The sequence below is a fragment of the Diabrotica virgifera genome, chromosome 5, assembly GCF_917563875.1.
Source record: "Diabrotica virgifera virgifera chromosome 5, PGI_DIABVI_V3a".
NCBI lineage: Eukaryota > Metazoa > Arthropoda > Insecta > Coleoptera > Chrysomelidae > Diabrotica > Diabrotica virgifera.
In genome coordinates this window covers 158,962,304-158,968,303 of record NC_065447.1, presented here as the reverse complement: position 1 = coordinate 158,968,303, position 6,000 = coordinate 158,962,304, and positions in this window count along the sequence as shown.

The window sequence follows — 6,000 nt, the reverse complement described above, 5'->3', positions numbered from 1 at the left end:
AGATAAATAGATAAATTTAAGATAAATTTATTTATAATTTACATCTTTTAGGTATATTTTAAAACATATTAAAACAGAAGCCACATCTCGATAATAGCTGGCTTATCAAAAAAATACGAATGGCAAAAAAGTTTTAATCAAAAACATTGTGTTTATAACTGAAGAGTATACAGTGTGTCTGCGTAACTTGGAACCATATGGGAAACTTTTTTAATATCAATTTTACGAAAAAACGTTATTCTTTATAAAGTGCTCTGCAGAGTCTAAAACCTGAGACGCAATCGGTAGATATCAAATTTTATCAACAGTATACGAGGTATGTTAAAACATATGAATTTCGTTCAAGAGTAAAGTGCCTTTATATTTCACAATATCGAAAATTGTCATTGAAAAAAGTTATTTGCCATTAAAAATTATGTTATAATCTGCATTTGCACTCTTATAATTGAAAAATTTTTTTTTGAAAATTTTCCTCAAATCACGGACACCCAACATCATTTTTATTTATGATAGTTCCGCTATTACTATTTTGCGAAAAAAATATTCTTTATAAAACGGTCTGCATAGTCTAACAACTAAGATAAAATTATAAGATATTAAATTTTGTCAATTTTATTCGAGGTATGTCAAAAAATATGAATTTCGCTGAAGAGTAAAGTACCTTTATTTTTCACAATATTGAAATTTAATATTCTAAAAAGTTGTTCAGAATTAAAAACTATGTTTTAATATGCAATTGCATCCTTCTAGTTGAAATATTGTGAATTATAGAGGTATTTATGTACTCTTGAGCGAAATTCATATTTTTTGACATACCTCGTATAAAATTGATATCTTATGATTGCATCTTAGTTTTTTGACTATTCAAACATTTTTATAAAGAATAACTTTTTTTCGCATTATTAATAATAACGGAGTTATTTTAAATAAAAATGATGTTGGGTATCCGTAATTTGAGGAAAATTTTCAAAACTTTTTTTTTCAATTAGAAGATTATAAATCCATGTTATAACATAATTTTTTATTACAAACAACTTTTTTTAATAAAAATTTTTGATATTGTGAAATATAAAGGCACTTTACTCCTGAACGAAATTCATATTTTTGGACATACCTCGTATATTATTGATAAAATTTAATATCTGATGATTGCATCTTAGGTTTTAGAGTATGCAGAGCACTTTATGAAGAATAACTTTTTTTCGTAAAATTGATATTAAAACAGTTTCCCATATGATGGTTCCAAGTTACGCAGATACACTGTAGAATCAAATTTCTCTTTCTCCATCCACGGCCGAAATTGAGCTGTTTATATTTTCTGAATCTGTTTGTTGAACCCTACACGAATCCAGAACTAGTTTGACTCAAAATTAGCTTTATCCCATTTAAATTTAATGTTAAAAGAAGGCTTTTGAATCAAACCCGTCTTTCTCCTGTGACATTTTTTTCTTCCATAGTTTTTTCTGTTAAAATAAGTAGTATTACAGTAATATTTTTCTTTCTCTAAATTCTTTCAGTTCCGAACTCTAGTGATTATTCCTAAACCATATTTAGTAAAGTACGACAAAAAAAAAGGCAATGTGGACACACTACCAAAAAACATTATGGAAATAACTGGAGAAGTTTTGAAGAACTACAGTTTTATCTTCACATTATTGACAATGGAAATTGAGCAAATGATAATGAGGAGGATAATGAAGTCTGTGAACCCTCGGAAGAAGTTGACTCATTTAGAATTTAATTACATACATATACAATACAGTCGAACACGCTTATTAGAATACCGGTTAAATGAATATCCCGGTTTAAGGAATAGAAATTTGAGGTCCGAAAACGTTTATCCTAGCAACCAATGATCGGTTATTAGAATATCCCAGCAATAGGAATAATTTGGCTTAGTACGAAGGCTATTCCAATAAGTGGGTTCCACTTTACCTCTATTTTTAACAAAAAAAAGGTCTTTTAATTTTTTAACAATATTTTTTTAAACTAATGCGTCTTAACGTTTTATTAAAATAAAAAGTGTTTAAAAAATGTTCTATGCATTTTTTGTACCAAGCTAATTACGGATTATAGGCATGATCTTCCAAGAACTATACCGTCATTGGAACCGATAAGATCTGCTGTACCACTATCAAGCTAATTACTTTTATTCTATTACAATCGGCAAAAAACAAAAGTTGTAAAATTCCATCTCCAAAAAAGGAAATTGTTTCAAAACTTGATTTCTCCAAAAGTTTGCTTCAAAACTCGCTTTCTCCAAACAAAAACGCCAATGATTTCATTATCGATTAAAGTTGGATTTCATTCAATATGTAATAGCAATTTATATGGTTAAATTCTATAATATGAATCTTAAATCCGTGTGATAACTGTAATGGCTTGTTTTTTATAAGTTTTTAGCAATTTGTGACAAAAAATCTTTTGAAGAAAGCGAGTTTTTCTCATACCCCTCAATTCTATATCCCTCAACTAACGGTACCATTGTAATAATTTAATTGGAACATACACAAACATTTGGGGGTTTATGGAAACAAAACCTCCATAAAATTGTTATGTAAATATATTAAAAAAGAAGCCGCATCTCGATAAAAACTGTGTTATGTAATGGAAAACTGAGAATAGAAATTAGAACTAGAGTATTGAGATGTTACGTATTCTCTGTCCTTTTATATGGAGTTGAAGCCTGGAAAATTAAGGACGCAACTGAAAAAGACTTGCCGGATTTCAGATGTAGTGTTATCGAAGGATGTGAAAAATATCATGGACACAACACGTAACAAACACGACAACATTAAGAAAGATGAAAAAAGAAAAAGAAATACTCAACACTAATAATAGTACAATCATTCAAGAAATTCACCTCGCAATTCTAAAAGCCGTCATGGATTTGTATGAAATTTTGACAGTAGCTCAAAAATTATGCAAATAACAAACCTGACTTGGTGAAAATGTATGTGACTTGTGAAAATGTCTACCCCGTGGGTTGACGCCACCCTTTCTCGGGGGTGGAAAATTCAAATTTCAAAATGACACAGGGAATCGATAGGGAATTGAATTTTATGAAGAAAATGTAAAATAAAATTTTTTCTCTATCTATAAGCTAGGTTCCTACATCCTCTGCCGCTTCTCGCATTTCGACCGCCATCGTTTTCTGTCCATCCATTCGTCTTCTTTGATGGCTTTATCTCTCATTATGTGCAGTACATTTTCTTCCCAGGCAACTGAAAGTCTTCCCCTTCTTCTTCTTTGGTGTGGTATGTAATTTAAGGCTTTCTTTGACCAACTATCTTCATTCATTCGTTTCACGTGACCATACCACACTAGTTGTCTAGTTTCAATTCTATCTACACTGGAATATACAGTATGTGTCCTCCTTCTAATATCTTCATTCCTGATGTGACCTTTTTTAGATATACCATACGCTCTCCTTAGATAATCAATTATTAATACTTTTATTCTTTTTATCTTTTTTTGTCATGTGCCAAACTTCTGCCCCATAAGTCATAATGGGCTCTACCAAGGTACGATAGATTGTGAATTTTGTTTTTTGTCTCATATCTTTAGACCATAGTAGAGAGCTTATAATGTTTACCGCTTTTTTGCCCTGCTGCGTTCTCTTTTCGATGTCTCTTTTGGTAGTGCCTTCTTTAGATATTATAGATCCGAGATATTTATATTCTTTACATGTTTTTGTGGTTCTAATTTCTAACTCTGGATCATCTTCATCGTCCCCTATTGTAAGATACTCTGTCTTTGGCATATTAATATTGAGGCCCCATTTTTCATATTCTTTCTTTAGTTTTCTAAACATGTAGTCCATGTCTTCCTTATCATTCGCTACGACTACCTGATCATCTGCGAATAAAATTTTTTACTTAACTTAATAATTTCTGAGTTATTCGCGATTGAAAATTCCAAAAAAATACACGTTCTTCAATAGTTCTTCGCGAATAACTTGAAAATTACGCATTTTCGGGAAAAAATTATCCTTATTAAATTTGAATTTTATATAAAAAGAAAACAACTAGTCAGTTCTAATTAAACTTTTTAGATAATTTTAAGCAACTTATAAGTCATTGAAAACGAATTCTTTGTTTTTCGTAAATTTATGCAAAGATTTGAGCTCAAATAACAGAAAAATTATTAATTTTTTATATAAAATGTTAATAAACATTTTTAAAGAACTTTTTTAGACCTTAAAAATAAGCTTTGATAAAAGCCTCTAGCGTGAAAATTAAGCAAGTTATGATGAAAATTAGTCAAATACCTCGAATTTATAAAAGAAAAAATGACGGTAAAATATATGCCATATAGGTCTGGATCCAGCGTATGAAAAAAAAGTTGATTAATAGCAAGCTGAAAATTTGTTAATAGCTTAAGGGTGTCTAGTCGGATAAACTTTGATATATGGGAACACTGGAACAGGGGCAGTTTTAATTGTGGAACAGGTTAAAAAATTGGAACGGTCAGACCACGAAAACGGCACATTTATTTTGTCCGACAGAACAGACTTAAACTCTCCGAACAGAGATTAAACTCTCATGCAAAAATCAGACTGCTATTTATCACCAAATGGGCGTTTTAATGAGTGGAACATGTAGAATATGTCAAATGACAGGAATTATGACAGGTGATAAATAGCAGTCTGATTTTTGCATGAGAGTTTAATCTCTGTTCGGAGAGTTTAAGTCTGTTCTGTCGGACAAAATAAATGTGCCGTTTTCGTGGTCTGACCGTTCCAAATTTTTAACCTGTTCCACAATTAAAACTGCCCCTGTTCCAGTGTTCCCATATATCAAAGTTTATCCGACTAGACACCCTTAAGCTATTCACAAATTTTCAGCTTGCTATTAATCAACTTTTTTTTCATACGCGGGATCCAGACCTAATATGCGGCAAAATTAATATTAATCATAGCCCATGTAAATTTAACTTTATATATGTTCCTATAACACGTTTCAAAAGTTTGAATTATTTAGAATAATTAGGTTTTGAAAAAACTGGTTTTAAGTAAAAAAGGACCCCGCACAAACTTTATGGAAAATAGGACCCAGTGGATTTCGTTCATACTTTGGGAAAATACTCTTTGAAGCATCCTGATAAAAAGTTCTCATGGGCACAACTCAATCGTATGAAGGATTTTCAAGATATAGAGGCCCAAACTCGGAAAATTATAAGATTTACGGGGTATTCCAATTCCGTGAGTTACTGGTTATTTGGCAACATGTAGAAGTTTGGATCAAGGAAAAGTACTAGTAGTCTAGGATTTTTTCTGGCTATCCAATGGCGACCTTAACTTTGACCTTGACCTTCAACGGACGTCATCTTCTAGAGTTTCGAGGGTTTTCGGCATTCAATTGATGTAAACAGATTACTCATGGGTTTTTGTGATCGCTAAACACGAATATGCCATCAGAATTGCCCTCCGGATGACGTGGTGGCCAGGGCCTCTGCAAGGGACGTCATCTTCTAGAGTTTCGATGGTTTTCGGCATTTAATTGATGCAAATGAATTAGTGGAGTGTTTTTTGAGGTCGCTGTACACGAATATGCCACCAGAACCGACTCCCGGAGCACCTGATTTCCAAGGTCAATAAAAGGGGCTCCTGGAGTTTCGAGGGTCTTCGGTACTAAATTAATGCAAACGGATTAGTTATAGGGTTTTGGAGTTGCTGAACATGAATACGTGATCAGCACAGACACAGGAGCACCTGGTGCTAGAAATATTTATTAAGCGTATGTTCCTAAAAACATTATTTCGCCGCGGGAGTGTTTTTTTAAAATATTTCTTGCATTAACATATTCCTATTACGCAATATTTATGTACCAGAAGATGTTAGAGTATGTGCTCACCACCTAAATGATGAGGGTCAGGTTCCAACACAACTGCTCTTCGTGTTCAGCAACCCCAAAAACCCAAGAGTAATGCGCTTGCATCAATTTAGTACCGAAAACTCTTGAAACCCCAGAAGATGACGTGCCTTAGTCACCAGGTACC